The sequence below is a fragment of the Ursus maritimus genome, unplaced genomic scaffold (genome assembly GCF_017311325.1).
Source record: "Ursus maritimus isolate PB19 unplaced genomic scaffold, ASM1731132v1 scaffold_23, whole genome shotgun sequence".
NCBI classification, from domain to species: Eukaryota; Metazoa; Chordata; class Mammalia; order Carnivora; family Ursidae; genus Ursus; species Ursus maritimus.
In genome coordinates this window covers 42,590,583-42,612,157 of record NW_024424786.1, presented here as the reverse complement: position 1 = coordinate 42,612,157, position 21,575 = coordinate 42,590,583, and the positions used below count along the sequence as shown (strand labels likewise).

Sequence of the window (21,575 nt, the reverse complement as noted above, 5' to 3'; positions counted from 1 at the left end):
GATCCCACAACCCCGAGATCATAACCCAAGCCGAAACCAAGAGTCAGATGCTGAACTGACTGAGCCACCCAGATGCCCCTGACTCTTGATTTTGGCTCAGGTCATGAACTCAGGTTTATATCAAGCCCCATGTTGGGCTCTACACCGGGCATGGAGCCTGCTTAAGATACTCTCTCTCCAGGGTGCCTGGGTGGCTCAGTCGTTAAGTGTCTGCCTTCAGCTCAGGGCGTGGGGATCGAGTCCCGCATCGGGCTCCCTGCTTTGCTGGCAGCCTGCTTCTTCCTCTCCCACTCCCCCTGCTTGTGTTCCCTCTCCCTCTGTCAAATAAATAAATAAAATCCTTAAAAAAAAAAAAAAGGATTATCTCTCTCTCCCTCACCCTTTGCCCCTCCCCACCTCCCTCTTTAAAAAAAAGGGGGGGGGCCGCCTGGGTGGCTCAGTTGTTAAGCATCTGCCTTCAGCTCAGGGCGTGATTCCAGGGTCCTGGGATCGAGCCCCACATCAGGCTCCTCCACTGGGAGTCTGCTTCTTCCTCTCCCACTCCCCCTACTTGTGTTCCCTCTGTCTGTCAAATAAATAAATAAAATCTTAAAAAAAAAGTTCCCATTACAAGAAAAAAATGTAACTGCGTGATAATCAATATCAACTTGACCTACTGTAGTGATCATTTCAAAATATATAGAAATATCGGATCACTATGTTGTGTGCCTGAAACTCACATGTTTTATGTCAATTATATCTCAATTTTTTATAGGCTATGTATGGTATTATAGAAACAGCTTTAAAAAAATCATTCTTGGGGGCGCCTGGGTGGCACAGTGGTTAAGCGTCTGCCTTCGGCTCAGGGCGTGATCCCAGCGTTCTGGGATCGAGCCCCACGTCAGGCTCCTCCGCTATGAGCCTGCTTCTTCCTCTCCCACTCCCCCTGCTTGTGTTCCCTCTCTCGCTGGCTGTCTCTTTCTCTGTCAAATAAATAAATAAAATCTTAAAAAAAAAAAAATCATTCTTGGAACTCTAGCGTCACAATAGAAAAGTGGGTAACTTAAAATTTACAAACAGACAAGAGTCCAATAAACACAAATAAGATGTCCAACCTGTAAAAAAACCAGCTGAATTCAAGCTAGAGGTCTCTGCGGGTACTGAAACTAGTGCCCCTCTTCCTGTCACCCTCAGCTCTGAACCGGCTGATGAAAAAGGCAAAGTACCAGCTCATGTGCATATAAACTGCCTTCTTTATGATCAGTGGGTCTGCAGTTCTAAGTACATGGTCCTGACCTTCCCAAACCTAAACCTTCGACGTGGGCTGAATTCTCCACACAGTCAGGCAGGTGGGCAATGGAAGAGGCTTTACCCACAGGGTTAGGATGTAGCCCTGGGCAGAGAAAGAGAAGGAGCAATGGTGGGACCAAAAAAAAAAAAAAAAAAACAACACCTTACCAGACAAGGTGCCAAGAGGTGAATGAATACTCAGGAGAGAATTTTCCCCGCCCAGATTTTTACAGAATAACAGAGGAAAAGTTGGAGAAGTCAGAAGACTCATAAAGGAAGCCTGAATATCAGGCCCAGGAGGCGGAGCTTCACTCCGTAAGCACAAAGGGAGGCCACAAGGCGGAGGAGAGCCATTCCTGAGGGGCTGAAGGAAAAACTGCCCTGGGAGGAGAAGCACGGACCTGCTTCAGCGCCCACCTACAGTATCTCCTGACACAATGAAGATGATTAAGTGGTTTATGCCCACCTTCTCCTCAAGACACAATGGAGCAAATGAAGATGGATTAAAAACGTGTCCTGTCCCCCAAAGACCCTACTGGGCCACTTTCTGAAGTGCCAACTGTCAAACATGCAAAGTCGACCTCTGGTCTTTAAGAGGAAGTTTCAGTGAAGAGGTCTAAAATGATAGCAATTAGGACTCGAAAGGAGTCAGATGGCTGGCTAAAAGCCAGAGATAGCGCTTGGCTGGTGTAAAACAAAGACGAAACAATCTCAAGCTCAATCTCTCATGCGCCTGCACACACGGACTTCAGGTGACCCAGAAGCAGCAGCTGAGTCTCCACAAGCAGTCTTTCCCGGCATGCTCCTTCAGCTTGCTAGGCCTGGCTTATCCTTGGGACCCAGACCAACCTCCCTAGGAAACAAGGAATCCCACAGATGGGGTGCTGCAGATTCCAAAACGTGCCAGAGCAAACTACAGAGGCTATTTAACTTCCTAAAATACCACAGTGCCACAGAACCATACTGTACCTGGTCTAGCCCTGGTCGACCTAGACTCCAGGGTCTCACAACAGAACACTGCTTTCCTTGATGTAACTCATGGAAGGAAACTCCTGATAATCGTTAACGGTCTTACCTTTAAACCAAGTTTAAAAATTAAAACAAATGTTTTCTTCTCTGTGGCTCCTTGCCCATTACAGGTTATCCTGTTAACAGTTGTCCTCCAATTCACTGCATTAGCAGATTAGCCGGAGTAAAGTGGGATGTGGAAGCAAAACAGAAGCTCTCCTATAAAGAAAAAAGAGCGTATGTTCACAGCATGCTTTGTTTTGGTCTGACAACAGCTGCCATTAAAAATACTGGTTAAGGGTCCTGATTCACATAGAACTGCACCTCAGAAGATTGAAAAATACTAGTTAACTGAAATTTTTTCTGTGTGAAAACAGGAAAGAAAAGCATTGTCATCCCTCTACCTCAGCTTTTATCCTACACTAAACAATAACTCAGAAACAGAGACACCATAATAGCATTATCAGTGAACAAACAGGAAAAACATATATATTACCTCTATCTTATAAAAACATCAATGATGTTCTTATCCAACACAGGGCTGATTGTAATGGCACCATACTTTAAGATGCTAAATCAAATTTTAAAAGTAGCCCAGTAGTCCCATGTAATACCTCTAAACACCGTAATGTTCACCAGGAAATGTAAGCAGAATACTGAGGTCACTGCAGTACTAACTATAGCCAAATTCTGTGTCTAATGTCAATTAATCAAACGCTACAAATGAAAGGACTATAAACCATCTTCCAAGGCACTTCACTGATAACACTGTAAAAAAAACACACAAATAAAACACTCAAACTATAGACAATATGCTAATTAGAAATCCTGTAAGAATGCAGTCTACAAGGCGTCTCAAAACATATGCTGTTCATTGGATGTGTTTCTTCCATAAAGCTCACTACACTCAAGTCAATGTTTTCCATCAAGTAAGATAATAAATAGAAACAATGCTGACTGCTTGTTAAAACCATAAAATTAACCAACCAAAACAGTAACAAACCCAGGTTAAGAAAAAATTAAGTTCTAAACATTTTACCAAATGCTTTCTGAACATACACTTGAAAAAGTGTAACTGATCATCTAAATTTTTGCTTTAAACTGTAAGAGATCACGTGCCACCACCGTGTGATACTACAGTCCTCAGACACGACCAGGTTAACACGTCATTGTAAAAAGTCCATCACTAAATGTTGCAGGTAATTCTAGCTCCATCCCAACCGTTCGGTGTGCTCAGAGTTCCGGATCCTTTTAAGAATCTGATAAATTTACATGTTCCACAAAATGCACACCTGCACACGCGCACACGCATTTAGCATTTCAAGTTGAGTGGTTGTAGGCCCCTCAAAGATGACCTACAATTGTTTCTTCCAGTAGCCAAGACCACCCACTGCCCCCACTTGTAGGCAGGTCACGGGCTCCCAGCAGAGTTGGACCAAGCTGCCTGCCTCACCATGCCGCACACTCCCGTCCAGGCAAGCCAAAAGAAAAAACGGTTATCAAATGTGCTCACAGCACTATGAATCTGGGTGCTTATTAAACAGTAACAAGTATGCTCAGACTTAATCCACTTTTCTGGAATAGGGACTCTGTATAATTGCTCATACTCTTCACTCAGACTAATAAGGGAAAAGAGTGGGTCAATAATACTGATGGTAAGAAATATGGTAACTGTGAAGTGTGAGAATATGAGAAACAAGACCAAACAATGGAAAACAGAATGGAACAATGTCCGAGTGCAGTAGTGGGACTCCTGAGTAAAGAGTGTATATTGAATACACACTGAAATTCCTCTAGATCTACAGTAAAAAGACTATTTGGGTTGTTTTGCCTTGTTTTTTAAAGACACGATCCACGAGGACCAGGAGAAGGCAACAAAATTGGAGAGGTGCTGGAAGGGAGCAAAAGGAGTACTGGCTGAAAAAGTTATGCACCGAACACTGAGATCCCTGAATATCCTCACCCTCTCCCACCCTGCCGGCCCGGCCGATGACAGGATGGAGAGCCCTGAAAGCGGGCCTCTGCACTGGGAGAGCCCAGCCAGCACCACTGGGGATAGCTTGCCACTCTGACGACAGAGGGGCTGTGTGAAGTGCAGAATAAATGCTGAGACACAGGCACACCCCACTGCCCTCCCCAGCTCCAGCCAGATTCTCCTACTGGGCTCTGACATTCCCAGCCAGGCTGAAGACAGGAATGTCTTCAGAGTGAGCTAACTGACCTTGAGAAAACAGAACCTGAAAATCCTGACACTGGGGACTTCCCAACCAAAGAAGCACTGTCAGTCACTGTGTTGGAAAGTTAATAGTCAATGAGCCCCTCCCATGATGGGAGCCTCTCATCTACCACTCTTAAAAACTAGTATTTAAAAAAAAAAAAAACAAAAAAAACAAAACTTTTCATCACAAATTTGCTGAACAGCTGAGAGCAGGACAAGACACTTCCCCTAAGCCTTCCCCTAGACTCGCAACAGATCACTGTTGAGCGCCCCTCTCTCCACAAACCCCCAAGGGTTTCAGAGTTACTGCACATCACTGACCTTTCCGCCAAACAATTCACTGTGTATTTCCTAAAAACAAGGGCATTAATTCACACAACCACAGTACACATGTCAAAGTCAGGAATTTAACACAGTACTTGTTGACTATGGATTAAATAATTCATATTCCAATTCTGCCAAACGTCCTGTAATGTCCTCCATGGCAATCCTTCCGCACCTTCACCCAGGATTTTATGTCCTATTTCCTTCATTTCCTCGTGTCTAAAACAGTTCTGCATCATTTCTGTCTTTCAGTTCACTGCCATTTTTGAGGAATACAGGGTATGCACTTCCAGCAGGAATAAATGAAGTTTTGTTGTTCCTAGAGTTTCACATAAAGAGGACAAACATCCGTCCTGTTTCTGGCGAGCATCTTGATCACCGGGCTAAGAAGATATGTGCTACATTTCTCACTGTAAAATAACCACTTTTCCCTGAGTAATCAATGAGTAAGTAATCTGGAGGAAGATATTCTGAGATTACGTTCTTAAAACATGCACTCAGTAGTTTTACTACCCACTGACAATTTCTGCTGAATCAACTGTTCTCTGATGGTTATCAAGTGATGTTTTTGTAAGTCTACTCTTCTTCCTTCACTAGATAACATTCCAACTTTAGTAAAGTATGCCCCCTTCTCCCCACTCATCAATTCCTTAATAGTATGGACTCAGAGATTCTTATAAATGCCATTATCTACTCTGATGCTCAAATTATCCCACATTTGGCCAGTGAGAGTCCCTTCAAGCAGACTCCCGTGCACTTTTCATACTTTTTGAGCACTTCCTTATTCCCTGGCATAACAACACGTTCCAGATTCATCTTGAACATTCTCTGCCCCAGCTCTGAAATCATCTATTTCTCCAAGGAGCCCTGGGTTCTTTTAGTGGAGAATGTAATGTAGAAATAAGATCTGAGAGCCAACGATGTTCACAGGCAGCAGAGAAATCTGGGAAAGATGGTAATTTCATATAATTCAACTCTATGTGCTGTGGGTACATTTTCCTGACTTTTAAATATGAAGGAAAAACCAAAGAACACCAGATATCTCAGGAAAGCCACTATAATGAAAAGTTAAGGGCAAAACAAACAGAAAAATACAAGCTGGAGGAAAGACTACAAGAAAAAAAGAACATGTAAAAATACTAACGGATCTCCTCAGAAAGATAACACATCTACTGAACAAACACCAGAACACTATCTGAAAGAGCACAGAGAATAATTAACAGACTAATACAGAAGGAAAATGATTTCCAACCATCAATCGAGAGTACGCAGAAAGCAACACAAAGTCAAAAGATTTACCTCCTACATAACTTATTCAGAGAAAATGCTGAGGAGAGAGCCTGTGTTCCACTGCCACAGACGGAGAGCTACAATGAAGACAAGAGAGAACACAGGAACAAGAGAGAGGCAAGAAGAATCCCTGGGGTCCTGGGAGACGACTGTGCTCCCACCAGAGAAGGTGAAGAGGGCAGACTGCCGCAGGGAAACAGTTCTTCCGAAAGATAAAGCTGATGGAATACCTGAACATGTAACTGACTAAAAGTCTGAGGCTAAAGTGGTGATTTTTTTTTTTTTTAAATGATGGGGCGCCTGGCTGGCTCAGTCAGTGGAGCATGTGATGCTTGATCTCAGGGTCAGAGTTTGAGCCCCACGGTGGGTGTAGCGATTACTCAAACAAACAAATAAAAGTGATACACTTTCCAAGGAAAAACAAGTTGTTTAGGAAAAGTATTTGTAATTCACCACTTAACATAGAAACAGCATACAGAGTCACAACCATTAAACCAAATATTGATTTAACCACAACTGCAGTAAAATTATCTTGGAAGGATGGGGAATTTAGAATGTGGGAGGGGAGAAGAGAGAGCTAATCCCTACCTTCTTCATCTTTTCACAACAGGAAATCAGTAGATAGGCTTGAAACTAAAAAGAAAAATCAGCATACAAGCACGCAAGTATGAACTCTTCAAATATGCTCTTCAGATACAGGGAGTAAATATAAATATTTTTTAATTGGCTAAAGGAGTTCAAAGAATTAAAGAGGCCTTTGGGAGAAGGGAAAAGAGGGTGGGGAGGCTAAGGAAGGCTGTTTATCTCACCCAACCTCCTAGAACTAGCCCACTCTTAACTGTGGATATGTAACACTTTGACAAAAAAAATTCCTTTAATCAATTGTTAAGAAGAAGGCTAACCTGGGAAAAGGTATTAAATGTTGAGACCAGGCAGCTATAACACATCAGCAACTCACTAGCTCCGGACTTGAGGCTTCTAACTGAGTATCCATCCATTTCATCATCTATGAAATAAAGAGTTGGACTGCTTAACTCTAAACATTCTTCCTGCTTCAATAATTTATGAATCTAATACAAAAATGAAGTAATCTAGGCTTTAAATATGGTGCCAGTGGCTACAGATATTCGATTAAATTACAAAAAGAATTAAGCAGGACTAGGTGAAGAATAAATGGAGGAACAAATAAAATGGGGAGGGGGGATTTGCTGACAGCCCCGGGGTACTGAAAGGCTGCTGATGGTGAGGGAGGAGTAGACGTGCACTGTTCAGGGAATGAAGACAAAGAGTTCCTGCTCCCAGACCAGGAACAATTTAATACTGATAGTATCCAGACAAACTATGACATGAGACCATGGGTAAAAAGCTAAGTAAGCCAAAGAGAGATGTTTGCTTTGAAAGTTAAAATATACAAATGATGGTGGAATCCATGAGGATGACAAAAGGTGCTTCCCTCTCAAAAGGGGGGAACCCTCCCTAGGTATTTAACTTGTAGGAAACCCTGAGTTTCACATCATAAGAAAAGGGCCTGGCCAGAAAGCAGAGTATTCAAAGAGTGGGAGCAACAGCACAGTGTGTGGAGCTAAAGGAGGAAAAGTAGGGGCGCCTGGGTGGCTCAGTTGGTTAAGCGACTGCCTTCAGCTCAGGTCATGATCCTGGAGTCCCAGGATCGAGTCTGGAATCCCAGGATCGTCCCACATCAGGCTCCCTGCTCAGCAGGGGGTCTGCTTCTCCCTCTGACCCATCCCCCCTCATGCTCTCTCTTTCTCTCTCTCAAATAAATAAATCTTTAAAAAAAATAAAAATAAAAAAATAAAGGAGGAAAAGTAAGGATTCGCTAGTAAATAATATAATGTGAACTGTAATAGTCGATGTCCTAAGTCTAGTCAGGTCACTGTAACAGAATACCATACCGATGGCTTATAAATAAATTTATTTCTCACAGTTCTAGAGACTGGAAAAGTCCAAGATCCCAGCATCTGCAGATTCAGTGTATAGTGAGGACCCGCTTCCTAGTTCACAGACAGCTGTCTTTTTGCTGTGTACTCACATGGCAGGAAGGGGCCAGCAAATCTCTAGGGTCTCTTTTATATCCCATTCACAAAGGCTCCACCCTCATCGTCTAATCACCTCCCAGAGGTTCCCCCCACCAATACCATCACACTGATGAGGTGTGAAGATTAGTTTTCGACATACAGATCTTGAGAAGGGACACAAACATTCAGTCTATAGCAGTTGGTATCATTATTCTCTCAGAGGAAATGGATCCAGAGGGGCCCCTTCAAAAAAGGAAATCAAGATTTAAAAAAGAGATAATACACTTTTATATTTATTTTTGCCAACCATTCCTTAAAGGAGCCACATTTTCTTCAACAGCCATACAACCCAACCCTATCGCAAAGCATTTCCACTTTCAATACTCTGACCAAGGCCAATAAGAAGAATGCAAGAACAATATAACTATAAAAATACCAGTCAGAAATGAGGACTGGTTTAGCCTAAAACAGTGAAAAAACAGATTCTCGACTCAACAGTATCTAAATATGTACTTGCTTAGTCACAGAATTTGAGAATAACAAGAACGAACATCTACCCTTACAAATCCTTTGTGCTAGTTATACAAGAGCTTTCAATCCTCTTAGGTATTAATTCCTATATTATAGTTGAGGACAGTAAGAAAGACCTCACTCCATATAAACCTTATGTGAACTAGGTTGTTTTTTTGTTGTTTTTGAAAACTCATCTTAGGAAAAAACCAATGAAAATCTCTCTGTGCTGTCATGTAAATTCCACGATATTCCTCACATCAGTTCACAAGAGGAAGCAAATTCACAAGAGGAAGCCACAGATATTACAGAACACGCAAGAAAGCATTTTTCTCCTTGTATGCTACATCAAGCACAAACAATAAACACCTTCTCAACTACAGACAGGTGATACAGCCCAAAGGTGATACAGCCCAAAGCCTGAACACATAAAAGCAAGTAACTCTACTTATTACTAACATCAGGAAGCCCTCAAGTAGGCCGGCTCGACAGAGCAGCACTGGAACATGGATCTTGATCCCACTTCCGCAAGTATTCTCACACACAATGTTCTCCAAAACATTCAAGTCCAAAGAAATGGAATATAAAGAGATGGGAAAATAATCCATCTCTGTGAGGTCTTGTTCACCATTTTATCATCAATGCCTAGCACACTGTGAATAATAATTTAAGAAGTCCGCAAAAATTTGAATAAAAAAATCATCAAAAATGAGCATACAAAACAACTCATAATTGGGAGGAAAAGCCTAAATAAATTATTTATAATAATAATATTTATAATAATAATAAATTATTATTATTCAGAGGCATCCTTCAACAAAAATTTAAACATATATTTGCATGTAAATATTTATATTTAAATACATATACCACACACAAAACTCAGCTAATTTCAGAAACACCAATCATTTTAATACAAGCCATGGCAAGAACACCAAGACTTCTAAATCATTAATCAAAAATCACTATACCAGGACGCCTGGGTGGCTCAGATGGTTAAGCAACTGCCTTTGGCTCAGGTCATGATCCCAGGGTCCTGGGATCAAGTCTCACATCAGGTTCCTTGAGCAGCAGGGGGCCTGCTTCTCCCTCCCCCTGCTTGTGCATTCTCTCTCTCTCTCTCTCTCTCTCTCTCTCTCTCGGACAAATAAATAATCTTTAAAAAAAATCACTATAACAAGAATGCAAAAAAAAAAAAAAGACTTTATTAAAGTATAAAGCATCCAAGGTAAATCCATACTACTACCTTTTAAAAGCAAAATCATACATGAAAAGTACTTCAGGTAAAAACTTTGGCACCTGATTGGATTACAGCATCGTCTGGCTATGCGCCCTAATGGACACCCGAATCAAGCAGTCATGCATAAAGCCAACCCAATCTAAATTGCTATTAAAGTGAAGCCAAGTCATAAATTAGTAAATTATCCATCCAAAGTAAAGCCCAGAGAACCAACTCTGCCTGTTACAACAGTGTGCAGGGATGTAGAGCAATGGGACAGAAGACTACATGATCCCAACTGCCAGCTATACTTAACTGGCTCAGCCATGATAAACAAGTGAAATTTGATGTAAGCGCTGAAATTTCCATAATCCAGAGTACAACTGCAAGAAAGGCATCAAAACTTTTTGTAGGGCATCCTGGTAACCAAGTGATTAAGAAGTGAAAGAAAAGTACAGAGACTGAAAAACGTGCTAAGCACCATGAAAGTGAAAAGGATTTGTCCACTGAAAACTCAACCCAAGAATGGGATTTTCACTGGCAAAACAAGAGACAGAAAAAGAAATAATAAAGAAAAGATCTTCATAAAGGTTTCTGATTACTTTCCTAAAGAATGGACTTGATATGAACTAAGAAAAGGCCCATGCCACAACCAGTTGTAGCCCTGTCAAAAGCTCCAGGAGTACATTTTTTCTCCTAGCTTTGAACACAAGCCTAACTTCTAGCTGGCAATTCTAATCCTACTCATAAGCCTTGGTTTCTACCACTGATGCTTCAGCAGTTCTCAAAACAATTGTTTTTACAAAGGTAAGTGCAGGGCACCTGGGTGGCTCAGTCAGTTAAGCATCTGACTCTTGATCTCAGCTCACGTCTTGATCTCAGGGCTATGAGTTCAAGTCCCGCCCTGGGGTCCAGGCTGGGTGTGGAGCCTACTTTAAAAAAAAAAAAAAAGTAAGTGCCCTAGAACTGCTGTCCAGCACAGTAGCTACCAGTCACACATAGCTATTAAGTACCTGGAAATATGGCTGGTAAGACTAACAAACTGAATTTTCAATTTTGTTTTAATTTAAATAGCCACACTGAGGACGGATAAAGAGTGTCATTACACAAAGTTCTACCGGACATCACTACTCTGACTCACCTTACAAACTAAGTAGAGAATAAATGTTTATGGTCTATAATCTTGGATGAGTAAGTTCACATCTCTCGGCAACTTTCTCAACAACAACAACAACAACAACAACAAAACGTAAAAAAGAAAAAGTTCAGCTAGATTGTCTCTGTGACTATAAATAATTTAGTGCAGCATATAAATTATCTTCATTAGAACTGCGGCAATGTAATTACAACCGCATCTCCCTCAAAATCACAGCAGGTTACTACTACCGGATGAGGCAAGCTACCACACCGCCCCCCGCACATCACCAAATTTAATGGGGAGGACTTAAAGAGAACACAGATTCGGGTTAGTCAACCTCCGAACAAGTAATTCATCTCTCTAAAGGTATTCTCTTATCTGTAAAATGAGAGGATTAGATTAAATTATCATGCTTCAAATCCTAAACTTCTTGAAATATAAAATAAAATACAAAATATAAGAGAAACCAGGATACTCAAAGAGATGAAGAAAAGGAATCAATGAATAACCACAGTCTCAAACTCTTAAGAAATTAAGTAAATTTAAACAAAATCTTAAAATATAGAGTCCCAGTACAGTTATCAATGTATTCTGCTAGGAAACTGATTTGGTCTCTTTGGGTATGCCTGGTTTTCCATTTTGCTTTAAGTCCACATGTGAACACTCTATCTCCAAAGAAGGCCAAACTGCAAAAAGGTCAGTGGAAGACAGAGCTCACAAAGGTTTGTACTGTCTCTTTCCCCCATAAAAAGTGGACCAAGAAAGTCTTCCTGCTACATCAGACTAGTATAATCCCTGTTGCTACATTCGGGGTTCTCAAACATTATCATATGCTTGCTTTGTCAATGACCCACACCAAGTACAACTTAATGCCCTTTTGATAGGAGCTGTGGTTATTTTCAGGTGCTGTAAGGTAAACTGGAGTGTGAATTCATCCAGGAAGCTTGTAAGATACACCACACCCACCTTTCCTGTGGGTACATGTATAAAACAGGACAGGGTCCTTGGGAAAGAATCCTAACAGGTTATCTAGAGAACGGAATTTAGCTTAACAACTTATGTGAGATGTGTTAATAGGCAGAAGATCAAGGCAGAATGAAAAGTTTAACACAGCTCTTCAAAGACACATTTACAAATACCTTCTGTGGACCATACTGGACCTAACATTTTTCTCCGTCTTTAAAAACGGAAAAAAAATCTCTTTCAAAGAGGTTGATTTATAGCATGGTTGGAAAAAACAGAAACAAATTCAACTTTCTTGCAGAATAAAATGTTTTACCTACAGACTTTCCTTTGCATTACAGCTGATTTAACTAGACCACCACTAATGACCAGTTAGTTTTCAATTTTTACTATTACAAACAAATGCCAGATTTCCTCGGAGCGGAACTGTTGGATCAAGTGTGCATTTCTAATTAGAACATACTGGCACGCAAATGGCTCTCCATGGAGGTCACACCTACCCAGACTCCCACCAGCAACTTGGGAACGTCGTTGCCCCACACCCTTGTCCTTGCTGGTTTTCTCTTCTGACCACTGTTCATATGTTTGAGAGACATTTAACACTTCACTTTTCTGCCAACTGTTTATATCCTTTGTCCATTTTTCTATTGGGCTGGTCTTCTCAATGATTTGTAGTGGTTATTTCAAAGTAAGAAAATGAGCCCTTTGTCTGATAGCATTCCCTCTTCAACTCATTCCAATCTGGTGTCTATCTGTACCACTCAACTGAAACTGCTCTTTCAAGTCACCAGTGACCTCCAGATGGGGCCAAATCCAAATGAAACTCTTTCTGTCCTCATCTTACCCTCACGCTCAGCAGCTTTCAATACAGCTGACCAGTAGACCCTCCTTACTAGAACACTCTCCTCACTTGGCTTCTTTGGTATCATAGGCTCCTTGTTTTCTCACTGGCTACTTTAGTCTCCTCTGCTAGAGGTTTCCTCCGCTCCTTTCTTCCCCTTATACACGCCTACTAAGGTAGAGGCTGATGCAGGGTTCAGACCGCAGACACTGCCTATTACAATCTCCGGAGCTGACCACATTGGTTGCGGTGTCAACTCACAGCTCTTTTATTCACGCTGTTGCCCCAGAAATGGAAGCAAAACCCAGGAGACTTAAAACAAAACAAAACAAACAACAACAACAAAAAACTTCTGTTGAATAAATGAAGCCATTTCAGTGGGTTTTAAAAATACCTCTATAAACAAAGTCGAGATGCAAATTTATAAAACCAAAAGACCACCTTTGCACTTCTAACACAGGCACCCAACTACTAGCAGACCTTTTCCCTTGGATGCGTCACAAAGGCATCAAACTCAGTATCTCCAAAACAAAGCCTTTTTTCGAGTCCATCATACTGACCACCAACCAAACCTTTTCCTCCCCAAGTGTTCCCTGCCTCAGAAAAGGCACACCTCAGTTGTGAAAGACAGAGCCTAGAAACTGCCCTGGCTCTTCTTTTGCCTCCCAATCCAATTCACCCAATTCCACCCTCTGAGTGTCTCCCCTCTTCCACTTTCTGCCACCACGCAGAGAGCAGAAAGAGCTTCCTAGTTCATCTCCCTGTGTCTCCTCTGCCCCCTCTAAGCCACTGTTTACTCGGGTTCCTAGTCAGTGTCCCCTGCTACTCCATGTGAGCTATTAATAATTCTGCTCGATGTGGTCCACTGGAGAAGCCACAAGAAAGCTCTTGAAATGTAGATAATCTGAACTGAGGTGTGCTGTAAGTGGAAAATACACGTGTGATTTCAAAGCCTTAGTACAAAAAAACAGAAGTGTGGGGCGCGTGGGTGGCTCAGTCGTTAAGTGACTGCCTTCGGCTCAGGTCACGATCCCAGGGTCCTGGGATGGAGCCCTGCATCAGGCTCCCTGCTCAGCGGGAAGCCTGCTTCTCCCTCTCCCTCTCCCCCTACTTGTGTTCCCTCTCTCTCTCTGTTAAAGAAATAAAATCCTAAAAAAGGAGAAAAAAGTGAAAATATCTCATTAATAATTTTTATAGGGAGTCTGAGTGGCTCATCACTTGAGCGTCCTACTCTTGATTTCGGCTCAGGTCATGATCTCAGGGTGGTGGGATCGAGCCCCACACCAGGCTCCACGCTCAGCAGGGAGTCAGCTTGAGGATTCTCTCCCTCTGCCCTGCCCCATCCAGCTCACACGTGCCCTCTAATACAGAGTGTTTTTTAAAAAATAATAATTTTTATATGGATTACATGCAGAAAATTTTAAGATTATGTATGGAGCCTGGTTATATCCCTTACTGAGACACAGTCCTGAGCATTTCACGGAGAGCACCAGCACCATGGCCATTTTTGTTTTTCCTAAAGTAGGCTCCACACCCTACGTGGGGCTTGAGAACTCATGACGCTCACTCAGATCAAGACCTGAGCTGAGATCAAGAGTCAGACGCTTAACCAACTGAGCCACCTGGGTGCCCCCTTGGCCATCTTTTTTAACCCTGTATGACTAAAGCATGGAAAGTGTTGCGCCTGGCATGGGCCAGGCACCGAGACATTTCTGAATGAATTATGGCCAAGAATCAGTATCATCAATGTGTGCTCACTTAAAAGCAAAACACTACAAATGTAATTCTTACTTGAAGTTGAATGACACTTTTACAATACATCTGGTATTAAGAAAATTTTCTATGTTTAAACTGTAGACACACATGCATCTTAAATGATCTACTTCTTTAATGTTCATTCTAATCACATCGTCATTAATTTTTCTAACTTCTCATGACCAAAATTTCTGCCAGGAGAGAAAAAGACAGGGGAAGACAGGAAATCCAAGCTCGCCTAAAAATAACTTAAGATTCTGACTCATCAACTCTTAAAATATTGGTCATTGCAACTCAAAAAATCAGTCACAAGAGAAGGAAACTTAGTGGAAAGTACAAAGAGAAAAAAGCAAATAGAGGATAAACATGGAAAGTCTAAGTAATGAGAGTTGGACCTCGTTTTGTTATGCCCTCAACATTATTAAACCACTGGAGAGGGTGTGGTATACGCTCAAGACGACAAGGCATACAGTTAGTATGCTGTCATTCTACAGAAAACACGGAAAATGCACTCTCAGATAACCTCACAAACACAGAAAGTGATGGAGTAGAAGAATGCACACTCCAAAACGGTCATCACATTTTACGTACAGAACTCTAACCTGAATGAATTTCAATGTGATTTCAGCTGGAAGCCCTTTACAAGATTTCAATTTAGATCCTCATTCAGCCTCCAGAGACAGATCACAACCAAAGAAGCAACACCAGTGAGAGTACAACAAAGTTCACCCTCAAACAGAGAAACTTACAGCTACCTGTTAATAGGACATAGAAAACCATGGAACACCACACAACAATCCAGGTCTTCCAGAGATAGAGGGTAAGAGGGGAAAAAGAGTGATGAATGGGCGGGGCGCCTGGGTGGCACAGCGGTTGAGCGTCTGCCCTCGGCTCAGGGCGTGATCCCGGCGTTGCGGGATCGAGCCCCACATCAGGCTCCTCCGCTATGAGCCTGCTTCTTCCTCTCCCACTCCCCCTGCTTGTGTTCCCTCTCTCGCTGGCTGTCTCTATCTCTGTTGAATAAATAAATAAAATCTTTAAAAAAAAAAAAAAAAGAGTGATGAATGGGGAAACTACCGATTTTTTTAAACTGGTAGATCGGAGCACCTGGGTGGCTCAGTTAAGCATCTGTCTTCAGCTCAGCTCGTGATCGCAAAGTCCTGGGATGAAGCCCCTGCTTCCCCCTCTCCTTCTGACCCTCCTCCCTTGCTCGTTCTCTGTCTCTCTCTCTCTCTCAAATAAATAAAATCTTAAAAAAAAAATAAATTGGTAGACCCCATTTGGATCCTGATTTGCCAAAATTAGAAAAATGTACCAAAAAATTATAATATTTGAGACAATTGGAAATTTCACTCTGACTGGGTATTGGATAATACTAAGCAACTACTGTGTGGGTTTTTTGGTCTTTTTGTTTGTTTTTGTTTTTAGATATGAGAGTTTTATGGTTATGTTATGGTTAAACAATAAAAAACTGTTTACCTTTGAAAAATTGTGTGTGTGTCTATACTGACATGTACGGAAGAAACAAAATAATTATTTTGGGATTTCCTTCAAAGTAATATGGAAGAACTAACCATAAAGGGAAAAGTAATAAACTGAATTACATTCATAATGACTTCTCTTCAAATGACACAATGGAAACCCAAGGAGCAGGTGGAGACATCCACCACACTTAGATATCCCGAAAACCTCATATCCATAATAAAAGAAATCCTACCAAGCGTCATGTCTGAAAATATGTCCTGAGGACAGGACACGGAGGATCCCCGACAGAGGCCCACATGAAGAGAACTGTGGCCTGCCACCAAGAGCCAGAACTAAGCTGCCATGCGTGTAACTGAGCCACCCTGGGAAGGGTCCTCCAATTGCAGGCAAGCCTTCAGAGGCGGACTCAAGTTCCTATCCCACAGAAGCTGAGACAGTAAAGGTTGTTATGAGCCACTACAAGTTTAGGGATAATTTGCTATGCAACAACAGGGAGCTAATAGAATAAGAAAAGCAAAGAACAAAAGACTTTAAAATATACTCTTCATAAAAAAGGGTATCCAAATGACCAATAAAAAAGCATGAAAAGGTGCTTGACTTCACTAGTGCAAATTAAAACTATCGTTAAGATATCACTACACAGCTGGGAGTGTAGCTACAATGAAAGGGATGGAAAATACGAGCTGTCAGAGACGATATGGCGTAAGTGAAAGTCTGACAGACTGCTGGTGGAAGGGTAATTTCATTCGGTACAACTGCTACAGGAGGTGTAGCCAGTTTTGCAAAACCAAATGTACGCATACCTCTAAGACCTAGCGATTTTACTCCCAGATATATTCCCAAGAGCAACACATATGTATGTGCACAAAAAACCAAACTCTGATTGTTCAGAGCAGCACTATTTGTAACAGCCCAAAAGTGCCATCTGTCTAGATGTCCACCAACAAGTAAATTCATACAATGAAATTTCATACAGCAACAAGAACAGTCAAGAACTGCATGCAATAATGGATAATCCCATACACACGCCAAGAGAAAGAACTCCGACACAAGCGAACCTACTCTAGGAGTCTACTTATTTAAGGAACAAAACTGGGCAAACTCATCAGTTCAGGTAGATGTCAGGATACTGGGGGGGGTATTAAAGGGAAGCAGACAGGGGCACCTGGGTGGCGCAGCGGTTAAGCGTCTGCCTTCGGCTCAGGGCGTGATACCGGCGTTGTGGGATTGAGCCCCACATCAGGCTCTTCCACTATGAGGCTGCTTCTTCCTCTCCCACTCCCCCTGCTTCTGTTCCCTCTCTCGCTGGCTGTCTCTATCTCTGTCGAATAAATAAATAAAATCTTAAAAAACATAAAATAAAATAAAATAAAATAAAATAAAGGGAAGCAGACAAAGGGGGGCATCTGGGATGCCAAATTACCCAGGTGCATTTCATCTTGTGAAACTTATTACAATCTCAGTCTTTTCTGTATTTCTATTATAATTCAATGGAGTTTTAAACTAGTAACAATACAGGAGAGAAGTGAGGAATGGGGGAGGAAACAAGACAGCAGTGTCCCCTAGTACATGGCTGTTTGGAGCTCCGTAAAGGAAGGGTCATTATACTATTCTGTCTATGTTTGTGCATGTTAAAATTTTCCCCTAATAAAAAAAGATTTTTAGGGGTGCCTGGGTGGCTCAGTCAGTTAAGCGGCTGCCTTTGGCTCAGGTCATGATCACACACCCTCAGCCTCCCTGCTCAGCGGGGAGACAGCTTCTCCCTCTTCCTCTCTCTCAAATAAATCAATAAAATCTTTTTTAAAAAGATTTTTAAATTTCCTAATATAAAACTGGCTGGAACTGCTGGTAAAAGTATAAGCTTACATAACTGTTCTGATCCTAGATATCAAAAGGTGTTGAACTCTTCACATTCTTTGACCCAATTATTCAACTTCTTTGACTTTATCCTAAGGTGTTTATCCTGAGCAAAAAGTCTTATATAAAATAATGTCCAAAAAGTTTAAAACAGAAAAAAAAATGTCTAAATATAGAGGACACAGGACACTGTGGGGACTATCACAGGACAAGTAATCGAGGTCATTCACAAATACATGGCACCTAAATATCTAACAATAAATAACAATGATTTCATCTGAACCAAGGTTTTTTTATCCATCCGATGAAATACAGTCATTAGGGACGCCTGGGTGGCTAAGTCGGTTAAGTGTCTGCCTTCCCTAGGTCATGATCCCAGGGTCCTGGGGTCAAGCCCCATGGCAGGTTCCCTGGCTCAGCAGGGAGTCTGCTTCTCCCTCTGCCTCTCCCCCCACCCCAGCTGTGCTCTCTCTCTTGCTCACTCTCTCAAATAAATACATAAAATCTTAAAAAAAAAAAAGAAATATAATCATTAAAAATGATAGGATCATCTGAAAAGATGCTCCACATTATTATGTCATGAGGGAAATGCAAATTAAATTAACATTTAGACACCACCACAGATCTATTAGAATGGCCAAAATCCAAAAAAAGACACCAAATGTTGACAACACTGTGGAGCACTGGGAACTCTGGCTCGGTGCTGGTGGGAATGCAAGATGGTGCAGCCACTCTGGAAGATAGTCTGGCAGTTTCTTACGAAACTAAAAATACCATACCCTCTAGCAATTGTGTTCCTTAGTATTTATCCAAAGGAGGTGAAACTTATGTTTACACAAAAACATGCACACAAATGTTTATAGCAAATTTATCCATAATTGTCAAAACTTGGAAGCAACCAAGATGTCCTTCAGTAAGTGAGTAGATAAATAAACTGTGGTCCATCCAGACAACAGAATATTATTGGGTACTAAAAAGAATGAGGTAGCAAGCCACGAAAAGTCATGGAGGAATCTTAAATGTATATTACTAAGAGAAAGAAGCCAATCTAAAAAGGTTATAGACTGTGATTCCAACCATAGGACATTCTGGAAAAGGCAAAAGCATGGACCAGTTAAAAGACCAATGGTTGTGGGATGGGGGTGAATAAGCAGAGGACAGAGGATTTTAAGGGCACTGAAAATACTCTGTATGATACCATAATGATGGATACATGTCTATGCATTTAACAGAACGTGCCAACACCAAGGAGAGCCCATAATGTAAATATGGACTTCTGAGTAAATGTGATATGTCAATGTAGCTTCATCACTCTTAACAAACGTACTACTCTGGGATGCTGGTAATGGGAGAGGCTGTGCATAGTATGTAAGGGGGGGGACAGTGGGTATATGGGAAATCCCTGACCTTCTCCCTCAATTTTGCTGTGACCTTAAAATGCCCTAAAAAAGTCTTTAAAATGATATAAACAAAACTCTTAGAAAAAACAGGAGTAAATCTTTGTGACGTTGGATTAGGCAAAGCCTTCTTAGATGATATCAAAACTATAAGAAATGAAAGAAAAAATAGATAAACCTGGTTTCATCGAAGTAAACATGTTTGTGCTTCAATGACACTATGCAGAACATGCAAAGACAATCTACAGAATGGGAGAAAGTATTCGCAAGTTGTACATCTAATAAGGACTTACAATATATGGGGAAAACAGCTCAATAATAAAAAGCCAAGCAACCCAATTTAAAAATTGGCAAATAATTTCAATAGATGTATCTCCAAAGAAGATAGACAAATGGCTAATAGGCACACTAAAAAAATACTCAATGTCATCAGCCATCAGGAAAATTCTACTCAGAACCATGCAATGCCACCAAATACCCACACTAACATGGCTATAATCAAGAAAACACACAGTAACAAGAGTTGACACAGATGTGGAAAAACCATAATTCTCACACAGTGCTGGGAGTGTACAATGATACAGTCACACTGGAGATTATTTTGACAGTTTTTCCAGTTTTCTCTTAAACACAGAATGACCTTATAACCCCAGCAAGTCTGCTCCCAGGTATAGATCCAAGAGAAATGAAAGTGTGTGTCCACAGAAAAATCAGCACACAAATGTTCACAGAAACATTATTCATCAGTCAGAAAGTAGAAACACTTAAATATTCATCAACTGATTAATGAATAAATATAGGGTGGTATTGCCATAATATTTAGCAAAAAAAAAAAAGTACTGGTACATGCTACAGCACACATGAACTTTGAAAACACAGTGAAGGGAAAGAAGCCAGTCACAAAAGACCATATATTCTATGATTCCATTTATGCGAAATGTCCCGAATAGACAAACCCATAGAGACAGAAAGTAGATCAGTGGTTAAAGGGGCCAAGGGGATGGGAGAGAAATGGGAGTGACTGCTAAAAAGTATGGGATTTCTTCTTGAAGTAATGAAAATAACCTAGACATGATTGTAGCGATGACAGCAGCACCCATTGTGAATATACTAAAAAAAAAAAAATCAACACGTGTGAACTGTATGATATGCGCCTATGTCTCTAATAAAGCAGTTATATGATACAATACGTATCTGCAAAGAAAGGTAAAAGAAAAAGTTGTTTGTTTTTAAAAAATGGCAGAATCTACACTTTACCAAATGTATTCATATGCATTCTCATCCGAACCTCGTAATAATCTTACATGATAAGTTATATTGCTCTTTACAAAGACAGTGAGTGAGTGACTGAGGTCACAAATGAGGAAGTGGCTAGGCCAGGGACTTGGAAATGCCCGCTCTCCCCACCATCGTGCCACCTCCCAGGCCGCTGAAAGTGAAGCTTACACTACTACACGTGGAACTACTGCAACAGCTGCACCACTTAGGGCAGGTCTAGTATGAGCCAAGGGGTTCTTAAACCTTTTCATACCTGGCACTTCGCAGGCACACCAAAATTTTGGTGAATAAATCATACTTATTTCTCATAACTCCATTTAAAATTGAAAGCACTAACACTAAGAAATTAAGTAACCCATCATGATTATATTGTAGTAAACTTATCTGATATGTGTTTTGGGGGGCTTATTATAAGCATATTTCTCAACTACAGAGGTGGGATGACCATAAATCAGAGTCCAGAGAGGAACAATGATTTAAAAGCACAGGAATTAAAAAGGCACAGGAAGCCCTTTCAAAATGTGGATGGGAGTAAACTGAAAAAACATTTTTTAAGCATATACGATGCCTAGTGGGAAACCAAGGAAATCGAAACCTAATGGTCAAAAGATCTGAAGAGAGCACTCATTCATAAAAAATAAAAAACAAAATATAAACCAACATGTGAAAAACATTTAGCATGGCTAATTTTTGAAATAAAAAAAATCCGTGAGGTATTCTTTTATATCCCATGAATCAGCAACAGAAAATAATTAGAATTAAAACTGGTGGGAGAATATGGGGAAACAGGGATACTCCTCTATCACTAATACACTATAAATGGGTACAAGCTCTTTAAAGAATATGATGACATACAAGATGAATGACAGTACTGGGGCACCTGGGTGGCTCAGTCGATTAAGCATCTGCCTTCGGCTCAGGTCTTTATCCCAGGGTCCTGGACAGAGCCCCTCATGAGGCTCCCTGCTCGGGGCGGGGGGGGGGGGG

At 41.2% G+C, this 21,575-nt stretch overlaps 1 protein-coding gene across 14 annotated transcripts in view; it reads right to left on the bottom strand.

The window, feature by feature from the left end:
• The window catches only part of PPP6R3 (protein phosphatase 6 regulatory subunit 3), a 137,974-nt gene that overhangs the window by 91,664 nt on the left and 24,735 nt on the right, over positions 1-21,575 (bottom strand). For 13 of the 14 annotated variants that reach the window (XM_040639561.1, XM_040639563.1, XM_040639565.1 and 10 more), the window contains exon 2: positions 2,345-2,496. The exons of the other annotated variant lie outside the window; for it this stretch is intronic. The gene's annotated coding sequence lies outside the window, so the exon portion shown is untranslated. The remainder of the gene's footprint in view (positions 1-2,344; positions 2,497-21,575) is intronic. 14 annotated transcript variants of the gene reach the window in all.